The sequence below is a fragment of the Zosterops lateralis genome (genome assembly GCF_965231275.1).
Source record: "Zosterops lateralis genome assembly, chromosome: 31".
In the NCBI taxonomy this organism is placed as follows: Eukaryota; Metazoa; Chordata; class Aves; order Passeriformes; family Zosteropidae; genus Zosterops; species Zosterops lateralis.
Window position 1 is genome coordinate 1,883,238 of NC_139791.1, and position 15,966 is coordinate 1,899,203.

General features: G+C 45.5%; 2 protein-coding genes across 3 annotated transcripts in view; both read right to left on the bottom strand.

The window, feature by feature from the left end:
- Positions 1–15,966, bottom strand: part of LOC310920622 (olfactory receptor 14A16-like) — a gene marked incomplete at its 3' end in the record, with an annotated part of 597,990 nt that overhangs the window by 514,845 nt on the left and 67,179 nt on the right. The gene's annotated exons all lie outside the window — the stretch shown is intronic.
- The window catches only part of LOC310920625 (olfactory receptor 14J1-like), a gene marked incomplete at its 3' end in the record, with an annotated part of 175,607 nt that overhangs the window by 47,842 nt on the left and 111,799 nt on the right, over positions 1–15,966 (bottom strand). The gene's annotated exons all lie outside the window — the stretch shown is intronic.

Genomic DNA, 15,966 nt, shown 5'->3' on the forward strand with positions numbered 1-15,966 from the left:
AGATCGCGTCTATGGGCATCTCTACGTCTTGAGGACCTCCGACTCTCCACGTTGGTAGCTATAACCACGTTACCCTCTTTCTCTATCTTTCTCACTATTCTCTATTTTCTTTCCCTACTATGGCATTGTGGGCACTAAATAAAAGTGCATTTTTTTGTTTAAGCAAACTGGTTTGTCCCCTGTTGTGTCTTTTGCACTTTGAGATCTCCAAAACGAACCATCAGTTTCCCTGCATATGTTTGCGGACCCTGACAGCATTCCCTCTTTTTGTTTTTCCAGAACATGCTTCAAGATGCCATAGGTGTATTCAACAATGGTTTGACCAGTTGGAGAATGTGAAATACCAAATTTGTGTGATATTTCCCATAATTGTAAAATCTGTCGTATATTTTGCGAGATGTAGGCAGGTCCATTATCAGTTTCACAGAAGAAGGTTTTCCTAAGACCACAAAAGCCATCCTCCAATGGGAAATAACATCACAACCCTTTTCTCTGGTATGAACAGATACCCACATGGCACAGGAGAATGTATCAATAGACTTGTGCACATATTTAAGTTGGGCAAATTCGGCAATATGAGTGACATCTGTTTGCCAAAGCTGCAAAGCTTTTAGGCCTCTGAGGTTTACGCCCGCTGGTAAAGGTGCAGCGAGTCCATGACAGTCTGTGCAAGAACTGACAGTGTCACGAGCCTCAGTTGGTGTTAACTGAAATTGCTTTTGCAGAGTATGTGCACTTTGATGGAAAAATCATGCGATGCCTTGGCTTGCGCAATTTTGTCAGGCTGAGGTGCTACCCACGCAGGGTTAGCCAACCTGTCAGCCCTGGCACTACCTTCTGTTATGAAACCTGGTAAGTTAGTGTGACTCTGAGTATACAGGATGTAATACAGATGAACTTAGGCCTGGATTGCACATTACAAAGTTTTCAACAACTGAAATAAAGTTTCATTATTGACTTCTTTCAGAAGTGAACAATCCAAACATCTGGCTAAGTCTGCTACATAAGCAGAATCATTGACCAAATTCAGTAGTACATGAGAAAACTGCTGGAATGCCATGGCAGCAGCCCTCAATTCAACCAACTGGGCCGAGCCTCACTCATGGCCTTCCAGCACTTGCCATTCAGATTCATCCTTCCAGGTAACAATGGCTTTCCGTGTTTTTCCTGAATCATCAGTGAAGACGGTGGGTCCTTGCACTGGCACCCAACTACTTAGTGGCCACAAAGACAATTCAGCTGACTGCCAATTTCAATCATCTATGACTGGGCAGGTGATCAGTGATCTCCCTGAAAAGTTTTGCAGCACACTTTGCAAGGAAGCACTGTTAACAAGACTCCATTCAAAGTCTTCCTGCCTTACTGGAAGAATAATTCTTGCAGGATAATACACACCACTGACAGCATTTGATTATCAAATGGGCAATCAATTCAAGCAACATGAGTCCTGTCTTTTTTAGTTGAGGGGGCAAATAGACCCATTCCAAGATGGGCAAAGGATTGGACCGTTGTTCATTCCATCGGCCAATGATACCCATAGGACGAGAATCCAGATTGGTAATGAAAAGAGTGATATCAAAGGAGGGATCTACTCAGTAAACCTGATGAGCAGTAACAGCTTATTGGACTTCCTCCAGTGCCCTTCGCACCTCAGGAGTCAATTTCCAAGGTGAATTCACATCAGGGTCTCTCTTTAAAATGTTGAACTGTGGGCACAACTGTCCAGTAGTCAGCGCCAATAAGGATATTACCAGTCAATGGTACCCAGCAGTTTCTGGGCATCATGCAGAGTCTTAATAGAATTTGTGAATTGCACCTCTTGATGTTGAATGGTTTGATCCAAAATTTTGACTCCTAAATATTTCCAAGGACGATGCTATTGAACCTTCTCCAGAGCAACCTGCATGCCATAAGAATGCAGAGCAGTGAACAGCCGAGGCTGTATCCTGAGCAGTTCATCCTGGGGGGCTGCTGCCACCAGGATATCATCCATATAATGATAACAATATGCTTCAGGAAACTGCTCATGGACTCCAAACAAGGCCTGAGCCACACACCATTGACAAATAGTCAGGCTGTTCTTACAGCCCTGCAGCAGAACTTTCCACTGATACCTCTGCACAGGTTCAGCATTATTAATTGCAGGTACAGTAAAGGCAAATTTCGGCCTGTCATTAGAATGCAAAGGAATAGTGAAAAAAACAATCCTTCAAATCAATGATCAAAATTTTCCAGCCCATAGGGAGCGGGGTGAATGAGGGCATACCAGGCTGCAATGCCCCTATGCTTTCCATTACTGCATTGATGTTTTTGGACGTCTTGTAACAGCCTCCATTTCCTTGATTTTTTTTCTTGATTACAAAACCAGGAGTGTTCCAGGGACTAGTAGAAGGCTCAATGTGTCCCTGTTGCAATTGTTTCTGGACCAATTCCCTAAGGGCCACCAACTTTTCTTTTGTTAGGGGCCACTGGTTTTCCCAGATGAGTCTACTAACTACCCACCAAAAAGGCAGTGTAGGATACTGTGCACCCTTCAGTACAGCAGCCCCCATCAAAAATGCATCCCAATCCGTACCCCCCATGCTGCCAAAACATCCCTCCCTCAGAGGATGATTAGAGCTCCAGTGACATAAGGTCAAACTGTAGCTGTTTGTCCCTCTGTGTTTTTGACCAACACAGACTGTCTGTGCTTTACCTCCCAGCCCTTCAATGGCCAAACCAATGGGAACCAAAGGCCACATGGGAGGCCATGCATGAAAGGAGATAATTGTCACATTAGCACCTGTTTCAAGCAGACCTCGAAGCCTCGGATCTGAGGTGGGCTGGCATCTGGTAGAATCCAGGCACACATCATCTGTGGTCACTAGAAATGTCCACAGTCCAGAAAAATTGTGGCAGTCCCCAGATCCAACGCTGCCATCTCCACAACTACCCTGGGCAGTCCTGGGAACACGTGACTGAAAATGCGCAAGTTGAGCAATGTGAGTCTTCTCAGGAATGGTGACAGGGTGTGAAAACCATGGCACAAATTTGGCCTGTAAAGTCAGCATCAATGACTCCTGGATGCAGAGAGATCCCTTGTAGGGTTGCACTAGATCTTCCCACAAGCAGTGCACTTAATCCTTGACCCAAAGGGCCAATGGCATCCAGGGGAACCTTATAGACACGGCTAGAAGCAAGAGTGACTTTTGTTGTGGGATGGACTGAGACATAAACTTCAAGGAATTAAGGACTTTAAAGAAGTTAAGATTTTAGCTAAAGATAAGTTTTGTTGGAGTTAATTAAAGTACATAGCTAGGCTTTGCTAAAATTAAAAGTTGGTAGTTAGTTGAGAGAAACCTGATTTGGATTAGCCCTCCTGGATCTGAATAACGGATTGCTTGTCAACTTTATGTTTGTTTAGTCTTGTTTATAATGAGGAACAGAGAATCTGATAAATAGATTTTAAGAACACAAGACAATTGCAGAACCTCTCATGCCCAGAAACCCATTGAAAGTCATGAATCCAGGAGACAGGAGTCCTGCCAAGGGTTCATTTGTCACATTTGCATTGAAAAGATAGAAAGGTCAGAACGAATAAGACTTCATTTACCTCTTCATTTCAGGACCCCTCCCCTCCCTTGAAAGGGACCCATTTCAAAGCACAAAGTATGCATGCTTAATAGCTTTTTAGCTAATTACCATGCAAAGTGGGGAATGGGACATACCAGGATTATGAATATGTATTTCTGTTTTGGGTATTCACTACTATTATAAATAAGAGGACTCTGTGAACATCTGAAAATTGCAGTGTGTATTTGGGAGTGATCCCACACGCTGCCTGGCATTGTAATATACATACACTTTCTAACTTTAAACTGTTAGAGAGTTTTTGTCCATTACAAAATTCAGCTGGGTATTGATACTAGATCAATATCACTATTTTTAAAATAAATAATTTCTGCCGAGCCAGGCAGGAGATCTGCTCTCTCTGGCTGTAGGGCCACTGGAGTCCAGGACCCCTCCGGGTGCCCACCTGGAATTTTCTGGGCAAAGGGCTCCTGCAGTCCTGCTGAGTACCTGGGGAAAGACCAGAACCGTCTGGAACTACGGACAAGTGGCATATTTATAATTAAAAGGAGGTACTGTTTAATAGGCAATTGGTAAGACACAAGAGACATCCTGTGCACAATATATGCCTACCTGGGTTTGTTTGTAAAAGCTCTGCAGAGTCTGGTATCAGTGGATTGGTGGTCTGTGTCCTGAGACGGGGGCAGTGCCAGCAGCAGAAATCACTGGTTTTGTTGCGTTTTGGGAGCAGTGATGGCTCTGGTTGTGGCTTGTGGTTTAAAAGCGGTTTGGTAATCCATAGTTTGAGGAGCTGGCCACGAGTTTTGGAAAGTGAGAGGTCCCGTTGTGGGTTGCAGGAGACCATAATCACAGACCTGCACACCCCAAATGTGTGTAGTGTAGAAAGATTTTTGTTTTACGGGTTTGTGTGCTCAGGCTGCGAAAAATTAGTGGTGCACTGTATGTGTTGTGGTTTGTGAGGACTTGTGTTGTAGGTGTTTTGGTCTGTATGCTTTTTAAGTGCGCTAGTTACATTTGGTAAATGTAGGTAGAAGTTTTGTGCATTTAAAGTTGTGAAAGAAATTTAAAATCCCCGCCTCATCAGTGGAAGGATATCTCAGTCTGAGAGGGCAGAAGGATTTATTGAGTTTAGATGGTGAATTAAACCATATGTGACCTTTGACTGTGTGTTGGCAATAAGATTTTGATTGATGTATGACCAGGTGAGAGGAACATTTGTGACTGTGTGTGTTTAAGTTGCTTATTTTGTGTTTAGAAGGGGTGAGCAGCATGAAAGGAGTTTTGAAACTACGCCTGGCACAACCCCAGCAATCAGGGAAGGGATTCAAGTTTTCCTGGCAACCAGTGGGGAATTTAGGCTTTGCAGCCCTGGTTGCATCTTTAAGCTCCCTGTAAACCCCCATGAGATTGTTTGTTTTTACTGAGAAAAGGTACTTGGTTGTTTGTGAAGCTTAAGGTTGCTAGAGTGTGGAGTGACATTTTAACAAAATGCAGTTTCTAGCCGCAGAGGAGTGTAGAAGCAGCATGAGATTGGGACTACCCTCCCCCTTTTCTGTGGAGGGATCTGTCTGGTGTCCTGGCCAGAATCCGTGGGATTTTTGGCAAGACGGTGTTAAACCTCTTGGTTGAGTGTGCTTGGAGTCATGAGAGACCTGCAGTTGTTTTTGTGAGCCTGAAAATTGTTAGTGTTTAGAATCAGGTCTTAGTAAGGAGAAAGAAACCCAGACCAATGGCTTTGATTGTGTAAAGGGAGCAGAGAGCCTAGAGCTAGAGCTTGTGCCCAGCTGGCGAAGGTAGCTGAGGGATTTTTGGTGCTGAGATATGTGGTCAAAATAGTTCACGCTGTGTTTTGTAACACCCTGAGTCAAGGGGTGGCTTTGACTTGTCCAGCAATTCCAAAGGCTTTAGAACAGGCTATAGCTGAGATTCACACAGCCCTAAGCGTAGCGTGAAATTGTGAAATTTCTGCTGAAACCCAGCTAATACTCTGCAAGGTTCCCATCTGTCCTTTGGTTACAGAGCAGCAAAACATATGGTTGGCTCTCAGCTGTGGTGTATGTAAGGTTGCTTGCAATTTTAAATGCATTTTAATAGTAATATACCCAGAGCAAGGCATAAAAGAGGACATGGTCTGATAAGTGATTAATAACCAGCAATTTGGGTGGAGTGTCTGGCTGTATTGTGTGGCTTCCCAGATTGAATAAAATGGAGTTCCCCCTTCGCCTTTTGTGTGAGCATCTTGGGAGACTATCGCCATCTCCTGGTGAAAAATTATAACTACATGTTCTTTTCCCAACAGGTGCCGCTCCAAGCCTTATTTTGAGGCAACACTTCCTCCCTGTGTCAAAAGTTATAATTGCATACTGCTAAAACTATGCCGAGGAATAGGAGGTGCAGGAATCGAGAGCCTGGTTCGGAGGAATTCCCCTGCCCAAGGAAGGGTTGCTATTGTAACCCGTGGATTGTGTTTCATTGTGTAGTCTGTCAGGAGTCATGGGTCAGATGGGTGTTCAGGTGGAAGGCACCTAGAAGTGGAATTTGTGATCTCTGTCATACAGAGGAACAAAAGGCTACCCAGATAGCTATACGGATTTTGTTGGCTGTTGCGAGGAAGGAGCCGAGTATCAAACAGACATCAATATGATTACGTTTGATCTCCTGGTTTATTCTTTATTCCCTATATTTATGTGGCTACAGAGTAAAATCAGGCAGAGCTAAACAATTGTGATTGGGTAAAATCTCATGTTCAAGCACTCTAAATGATTGTTCATTGGCTTATGTCTTTTGGCAGCAAATTCTTTGTTCTGTCTTATGATCAGCATTTTTGTCTTAAGCATCTATGAGAAGGCACAGCAACTTGTTACGTGTCTTCAGCTTCCATGAGGAAGTATCCATGAGAACAACCAACAACCTATTGTGTTTGCTACTTTCTTGCTAATTCAAGGCAATGTAAGACACAGAAGGCACAGAACAAAACCTCATACTGTTCCCTGATAGCAGGGATTGTTCAAACCTCCTATCAATAGATTGTGGCCTTGCTCTTCTAAAAATTCCCCTATGTTGTCCTTGTATTTCTTGGTTTCAAGTGTTTGAGTCTTTGCAGCAGTTTCTCATGCTGCTTCATGTAAACAATATTGTATTCTTAGAATTTATCTGTATATTTTGCATTCTTGTTCTCTGAAAGAGAACTTGACTGATGGTCATATTGACCAATGGAGTCAGGAGGTTGTAACCTCTTTGGGCCAATCTTGGCCCTCTGTACAAAATGTATATGAGCCTTTGGAGTCAGATAATAAAGAGCCTTCCATGTTTGACCCTGCTGCTGCCTGCTGTCCTCTGTGAGGGTCCACACCCATGTCACAACATGTTGCCCCTCTAAGGGCAGGGGTAACAATTCTGCTATTCAGTTACCCATATTCCCCTGCATCCCATCCCATCCCATCCCATCCCATGCCCACATCCCATCTCAGCTGGGCCCCGGCAGCGCAAAGCCCTTCCCTGTCTCCTCTCCCTGCAGGCCCTTGCCAAGGGTCTCTCCCAGCCAGCAATTGCCGCTCCTCCCTGCTCTGGGCCGGGAGCTGCAGGGTGACTTTTTGCCCGTGGCCCCGGCCCAACCCAGAGCCGGGGCCAGGACCTTTCCCCGCGCCTCTGCGGCCGCCGCCTCCCTTCGCCCGCAGCCCAGCAGACGCAGCTGGCAGCTCCCCAGGGGCTGCGGCTCCTTGCCAGGGCCGGCGCTGGGGCAGCTCCCACCCGGGCCCCGGGCCAGCAGGGACAGCAGCCCAGGCAACGGCTGGGCCTGGGCCAGGCCGGCCCCGGGCCCCAGAGCAGCAAAAGCTCCTTCCCCTGCAGGCCGGGCTGGGCTCTGACCAGGCTCCCCAGGGAATGCTCAGAGCCCCGAGGCTGCCCCAGCTCCAGGAGCCTTGGCACACCCCTGCCAGGGATGCCCAGGCCCCCAGTGCCTGGACTCCATCATCCCTCTGGCTCCCTCTCAGCTCAGCCCCTTCTGCCATTCTCACCTTTGCACAGCCCTGGCTGTCCTCTCCAGGGGCTGACAGAGCTCTGCCGCCTGCGCCAGGAGCAGGGCAGCCCCAACCTTCCAATGTTCCACTGGCTCTGGGACACCCCAGCGCTGGCAGCCCCCAACATTCCCTGCCTGGAGACGCTCCAAGGGAAGCGTCAACAGCTGCCGCCACTCACCACAACCCACCGGCTGCTGAGCAGCCCCGGCCTGGGCCCCTGAGGATTCCTCTGCACACAGCTCGGACAAGGGCCCTTTGCCTTCCCCCAGCCTGCACCAGGCAAGGGTCACATACACTTACACAGCTCTGCTCACAGCTGACAGGGTGGAGGGGAAAATTATTTTAGAAAAAGAAACAAAAACCTCCAAGGAAAAAAGAACACTCTGCCCCCAGCAGACCTGCTCTCTCCCGCCCTCACCACTTTCACCTGCACACACACAGCACCTCTGCCTGCAAGTAATCAGCATTCCTGATTGCAAAAGCAGCTTGAGGACAGCCTTGCAGCAGCCCTTTCCTCATCCCTGTGAAAAAGGCCCCTTGGCAGGCAGCTCCAGGGCCCTTGCAAAAGCCCAGGCCCAGGGCCTCAGCCCACAGGGGACAAAAGGTCTCTCAATGGGCCGCCCCTGGCAGCTCAAGCTGCTCCCCGCCTGCTTCACACACGGCATTCTTCTGGAGGACTGCCCAGAGCTGACACTCAGCACTGCCTTCTCCATACTCCATGGTCTAGAGTTCCCTGGCAGAAGGAATTTAGGCTCAGCTCCTGTGGCACCATCCCTCCTGGCCCAGGGCAGGCACTGGCAATTTGCTGCATCTCAGCTCCTGGCACTGGCAAATTAGCACATCTGGGCAGTGCCACTGCCAGCAAACATCAGATTTCAGGCTCCATGTGCTGCTAATTTTTAAACTGGATGCCTCCTTTTCCTTTTCCTTTTCCTTTTCCTTTTCCTTTTCCTTTTCCTTTTCCTTTTCCTTTTCCTTTTCCTTTTCCTTTTCCTTTTCCTTTTCCTTTTCCTTTTCCTTTTCCTTTTCCTTTTCCTTTTCCTTTTCCTTTTCCTTGTCTCGTCCCTTTCCCCTTCCCTTTCCCCTTCCCTTTCTTACTTTCTTTCTTGGAATGAGCTCCAGGAGCCTTTGGACACCCCTCCCAGGGATGTCCAGGGATGTCCAGGTTTAAATTGCCTGAACATTAGTCACAACATTCAGGACCAATTAGGATGGGTTCCATGGGTTCTTGGTGTGTCTCATGGAATCCATCCTGAACAAACACATTTTCATAGCCCCAAATGTTTCTTCCTTCCCAAGCAGTTGCATTTATAACCTTCAACATCTGCCCAAAAACCTATGGGAGTGAAAATCATTAACTTTTCCTTGGCACCTCTATATACCTGTCATATTATATTTGTGTGGTGTTGCCTTAACTCCAGCCGTGGCTGTAATGTGTTTTCTCGTGTTCTTCTTTCACCAATGACCATAGCATGTAAGAGGGAATCACAAGCCTTCCTTTCCCTCCATCTGTGACAGCCCACCCTTCTTGGTTATAATTTCCATTTTCTTTCTCAATCAGCCTCTACTCCTTTCTGTTATACCTTGGCTTACATTCAATAGAAATTTGTCTGTCTGGAATTAAGGCTGCCTCAACTGTCGCAATAGTTACCTCACCTTTAGCTGCTTCTTTTGCCTTTCTGTCCACCAGCTCATTTCCTTGATGTGCATAATGGCTACTTTTTCAGGTAGCTGGACTGCCTCCAATAATTTTATTACCTCCTGTGCATGTTTAATGCTTTCCCCTTGTGAGTTCAACAGTCCTCTTTCTTTCCAGATGACTTCATGTGCATGAACCACCCCAAATGCATATCTTGAGTCTAAATAAATATTGATTTTCTTTCCTTTTGCCAGTTTCAAAGCTCAGGTTAAGGCAATTATTTTTGCCTTCTGTGTAGAGGTGTTGGTTGGTAATGGTCCAGACTCTCTCACTTCTCTGCTCGTGGTAACTGCATACCCAGCATGTCTTTTTCCCCTGATCACACAGCTGCTTCCATCAGTGAACCAGGTTTCAGTGTCCTCGAGACGGGTGTCCTTCAGATCTGGGTGACTGGAGTAGGTGGCTTCCATGGTCTCCAGGCAATCATGGATCACTGGTTCTCCTGTACCCCCACTGACAAAGGGAGCTGGGCTCACAAGATTAGTTACCACAATTTCTACAACAACCTGTTCTACCGTTATGGCTTTGGATTTCAGGAATCTCTGTGGGCAAAGCAAGTGTGTGCCTTTTACTTGCAGGACTGCAGACATTGTGTGGGACACCAGCACAGTCATCTTCTGGCCTAGGGTGAATTTGTGTGCTTCCTGACTGTTCATCACCACTGCAGCAGCGGCTCTGAGGCGCCCTGGCCATCCCTTGGCTGCTGCATCCAGCTGCTTGGAAAAGTAGGTGACTGCCCAGGTCTTGTGCCAGTATTCTCAAAGCAATCCCCTGCTTCTCATGAGAAAACTTAAAGAATGGTTTAGTCATGTCTGAAAGTCCCAGGCTTGGAGCTGACATGAGGGTCTTTAGTTGGTCACAGACTTGTGTTGCTTGTTTCATCCATTGGAGGTCTCTGGTTCTTTCCATAATCAAGGCATACAGGGGATTGACTAACAGTCCACAATTGTAAATCCACAGTCTACACCAGCCCAACATGCCCAAAAATGTTCTCAGTTCCTTTACTGTCCAGGGTTTTGGGCTCTGGCATATTGCTTCCTTGTGATCCTGTCCTAAGGTTCTTTGTCCAGCACTGACTTCGTAGCCCAGGTAGAAAACTGTTTGCTTCACTGTCTGAGCTTTCTTCTGGGATACTTGATATCCTTGTAGACCCAAAAAGTTTAGGAGGCTTACCATCCAATCTACACCTGTCTCTTGGGTTTAAGTAGCTCTCAGGAGGTCGTCTACATATTGTAACAACTCTCCTTCTCCTGATGGGGTTTCCCAGGATTCCAAATTTTTTGCAACTTGTTCTCCAAATATTGTGGGAACATTTTTGAATCCTTGGGGTAAAAACAACCATCTGAGCTCAGTTTTATGCCCACTCTTGGGCCTTTCTCATTCAAATGCAAAAATTCTCTGGCTGGCTTCATGGAGAGGAAGGCAAAAGAAAGTATCTTTCAAATTTAAAATAGTAAGCCAAATTAGTTCAGGTGTTAAATGGGATAGCAAGTTATAGCAATTGATAACCACTGGGTATAAGTTCTCAGTTATCTTATTAACAGCCCACAAATCCTGTACTATTTGGTATGACCCATCAGGCTGTTTTACAGGTAAATCAGGAGTATTAAAATCAGACTGACAGTCTTTTAATAGCCCTATCTGCAAAAAGTTTTCAAGTATAGGGCTAATACCTTCCCTGTCTTCCTTCTTTAAAGGATATTTATTGTCTAACTGGCTGTTTTCCTTCTTTAAGCTTAACTTGCACTGGGAGTGCATTCTTTGCTCTCTCTGGTATATTAGAAGCCCACACCCCCAGAAATACCTGATCCATTATTTTCCCGTTAATCTCATCTTCACTTTTAACTTTGGCCTCACTAGTTATTAACATCAGGCTTAAAAAATTCCACATATTGTTGGTCCTTAACCTCCTAAAGAATCTATCCATTTTTAAATATTATCTTTGCCTCTAGTTGTTCCTATAAATCTCTACCCAAAAGTGCTGATAGGGCATTGGGCATGTATAAAAACTTGTGAATTCCCCATTATTTCCCAAGTTTATATTTCAGTGGTCTACAAAAATATGCTCTTTCAGATAGGCCAGTTGCCCTCTTTACCATGACATAATCATCTGTTATTGGTATTAAAGCTTTATTTAACACTGAGTATGTTGCCCCTGTGTCTACCAAAAATTCCATTTCTTTTCCTTTGTTCCCTATTTTCATTATAACCAGAGGGTCCCCTAGGATAAGATCCTCCAGTCCACCTCAGTCTTTCTTAATGTGAGCAACTACTCCCTCCCCTTTTCAGTCTCCTCTTCTTTGATCATCACTCTTTCTCTGTTCTGGGCACTGGTTCTTCAAATGTCCAAATTTCTTACAAAATGCACATTAGTCTTTCCCTAGTCGGGGTGGTCCTTGCTTTGGGAGCCCTTGTCCACATCTCCCTTTTTCTTCTTCCCTTACTACTGCTACCAAATTTCTCATCCCTTCTTTGCACCCTACTTACTGGTTGCTAAAAGCCCTCCATGCCTCTGCTAGCAAAGTCTCTGAATCTCGCACTGTCAGGCCCCGAATCTTCTGAAGTTTGTGTCTGATGTCCCCTGTAGATTGTCTAAAAATAACCCCACCAGTTGTTGTGTCCCTTCCTCAGACTCAGGATCTAAGACTGTATGGCAATGCATTGCATCTCATGAACGTTCTAAAAATTCAGGTGTTTCAGAGAGACCTTCCTTAACTGCATAGAGGGCCAACCATTTTATAGTTTTAGGAATTGCCCTCTCCAACCCTTTCACTATAAGGTCTTGATAATCTTCTACTCTTCCCATATCACCATCATCATTAGGATCCCAGTGTGGATCCTGAAGAGGAAAGAGATTTTTAACTCTCTTCTGTGTTATTCTACAAGCATCTTCTGCAAATCTCCCTGCTGCCTTCAAAACAAATGCTTTTTCTGTCTCCATTAAGGCATTCAACAACAGGTGAAGATCTGACCAATCAGATTGATACTGTTTAATTGTAAACTTTAATTTCTTTGCAACACCTATTGGGTCACTTTGGTCGTGTTTAGCAATCTTTTCCTAAGCTTCTAGATCCATTGTAGAAAATGGGAATTTTAACTAAGATTGTTTTCCCTTCAGAACTTACTGCCTCTCTCCAGGGTGCTTGTATGATTTCCCTAGTTTGTTTTGGGGTCTGGGATGCTGTAGGACCCTTTGGAGAGAGCTCCTCTTCACTGTCACTGCTGGGCAATGATGGATATAGTTCCATTGGTTTGGAGGATTCAGAAGTAAGTGGGGTCTTTTCCCAAGAAGATAAAGTAGAGGATAAAGTGGGAGTTGGGGTTGATTCAGCTACGAGTGAAGTGGAGGATGAGGTAGAAGTTGGGGTGGGTTTTCCCCAAGGAGGTGGTGTGGAGGATGAAGCAGGAGTTGGGGTTGTGGTTGAAGTGTGGGATGAAATAGAAGTTGGAGTTGAAATAGAAACTGGAGTTGGTTCATCTAGGAATGAAGTGGGGGATGAAGTGGGAGTTGGGGTTAATAACTCTCCTGAATTTACTTCTTTTCTCAATGTCCATTGTCTTCTAGGGGATGGTCTAAACAAATCCCCCAACTCTTGCTCCAGTGAACCAGCTGGATGCACCTTGTCAGGGTGTGTGCAGTGTTGGTTTATTGAACATGTACTGCAACATCCTTTGGGTTCCCCTCCATAAACCTTATTGTCTTTCTCAAGGGCCAATACCAAGGGGTCAGAGGGGGGCCTAATTCCACAGTCCCTCTGCCACTCAGGGTTGTTCTGGAGGCAGAAAAACATATCAGCATATATCACCTCTTCCCACCTCTGTTCCTGTCTCAACAAAAGCACCAGCTGTAACAGAGTCTCATAATCCAAAGTCACAGCTGGTGGCCATCTGACACCCTCTTCTGGCCTGTAAAGTGGCCACCATTGTGTACAAAACTTAACAAGAGCCTTCTTGTTTTCTGTACCACCATAACCCACTAGTTCTTTCCAGTGTGTCAAGATACATCCTATAGGACTAGTTTTAGGCATCTCTCTACTCTGATTTGTTCCCATTGCTTCTTCTCCCCTTAACAAAACTAGCATTCTACACCAATTCTTATTATCTCCTTCTTCGCTTCTTATTTCACCTCCACCCAGACTTCACTTCACAGGGTCTCACAGACCTTTCCCAGTTTTCTTCCCACACAACCCACTGCTCGGGTACCAGGTGTGACCTCCCACACATCAGCATAAAAATTTTCAGTTCAAAATCAGCTCGATCAGAGCACTGTCCCCACTGGTCCTGGGCACACTCTTGTGCTGGTTTGCAGAAGAGCATTAATAGTGTCCTGCACAAATCCTACCCTGCAGCAGCACCCACACACAATGTCAACTTCTAGATGCACCAGGGGCTGCAGAAAAACACCCACAGAGGCTGGCTATTCCATTTACCCTTTCTTGAATTTCTAAATTCTCTACCACAGGTTGCTCCCAGTCCAAAGCTACTAAGTTGCCAGAAAAGGTCCCGTATAATCCGCCTAAATAAACCCTTTTGCTTCCTCTGCTTAACCAACAATTGGCCAAGTTCACAAATTCCCAGAGATTGAGTCCAAACTACCGAGGTTAAGGGATCCCTTCTATCTGTCTGGACAGGTTAAAATATACACAAATCAGCACCAGTAAAAATTCGCATACAAAAGCCACCCCTGTTATAACTCTAACAATCCGCAAACACAACCTCTGTGTCTCAAATTCCAAAAATCACAACTAGGTCACTACAGAAAGTGACTTTACATCCTGTTGCCAAACTTACACTGTTCCTTTGTCTTTTCCCAATCTTCTTCAAAAACATCCATGTCCCAAATCCTGGAAAATAAACAATGCTTTCCACAAACTACATTTACTATTTCACACTCAGCATTTGCTGTTTCCCAGTTATAATATCATGGCAGCTTTGGAATGCACCTGGGGCAGGCAGGTTTCATCTGTAGGACACACAGTATCACCTCCTCTCACACTCCTTACAGCAAAGAAAAACCCAAGCTGGATGCCAGTCTAGTTTCCAAGGAAAAATTGTCAGGCTACATACAAGACAAGGAATTACTCCCTCTCATCCCCATCACAATGGGTTCCTAAGTCCTTCCTCAACTGGAGGTAATTCCCAATCAAAAGCCAAACTATTTTTAGTTCAGCTTGAGTATAATCCTCAACAAAACACCTTTTCTGTCCTTCCGTCCTCTTGTCTCACCAAGACCCAGTCCTTCCGTCACATTCAAAAACTCATCCAGTTCAGGCTGAAACCATTAAAAAGGGCCTGCCTAGACAGCCAGACCCTGTCAGCTCAGGCTCGAGCTTCAACTGCCACTTTCAACAGAACAGATCAACAAACCCCAACACAACCAGCTAAAAGTTACCAGTTTACTGCAATTATAACTTTTGACACAAGATGTCAGAATTACCTCAAAAATACACTACAACTCTTAAAGCCGTGGTCATTCTCACACAAGCTGCCTAACTTCACAAAGCCAAAGTCTAAAAAGCATTCACGACTCCACAAATCCCGTGGAAAAAACTTACAAAAATACTATGCTGGAACACTCGACCCTTGTCTCTCCAATTCTACAAGGAGGGAACTGTTTAAACTCAAGCACCGAGTGTCACAGCAAATGCCATCCTTGTTGCCTCCCGGGTTTGGGACTGTTTAAGCCCAAACACCGGGTTGTTACAGCAAATACCATCTGCCGTAACCAGAAGTACACACACACCACAGTCACAGTGAGGAGAGGTGTCTCTTTACAAAGGAATAAAATATTCACACAGCATGCAGTGCTATTCAGGGCTTTAGGCATTCACACCACTCACTTCATTCATTCCCGGCTGTGTCAGTTGCCTGAAGACGGAACCACGGGTCAGAACAGCTCAAGTGCTTTGTACCCAGGGTAGGTCTCAACAAGTACCTGCACAGTCACTCTCACGGTCAGGACACACTTAAAATGACTACACATGATAAAATAACAATAAACAAGGACTTGCCACAAACTGTTTGCGAATTTGCCCCAAACCACTAGCGAGCCCTTTACAGCTCGACAAAACTCTGTGCTGTAATCCAAATCCCACTGTAGCTCACAAGCAGACTACGTGGGCTTGAGCTGAGTGTGGGACATCTCCCATGACTTGCCAACAGCCTCCTGGCCACACGTACACCTTATAGGCCACAATTTTCAATTTTTGAACAGACCATTTTGTCCAGAGTTCTGGCAGTCCTTGTCTGTCCCCAATAAACAGCCAGGGAGCAGAGCCCTCTCTCCAGGGAGATCCCTGGGGGTGCCCTGAGGGGTCCATGACCTGAACTGCTCTCACAGCTGAACAGAACCCAGTCCTGCTGTGGTCACAAATTGATTTACATAAAATCGATAAGATCATGGACAAAAGACTCTGTAACTAGTTAAAGTTAGAAAGTGGTGTGCCTTATTCGACTTTGGGTGGCACGGGAGTAGCCTGCTAAAGGTGTGTGCACCAATCACAAAGCTCTAGTCCTCTATTTATTTACAGAAGTCTTACATATTCATTCAATTATTCAAAATGCCCATACATATCCATAATCCTAGCACTGCCTATCCCCTCTTCATATTAAAATGAGCCCGAAGTCCTTTTACACCTGCCCTATTCTTCTCTCAAACTGGACCAGGGGTCTTTGAAA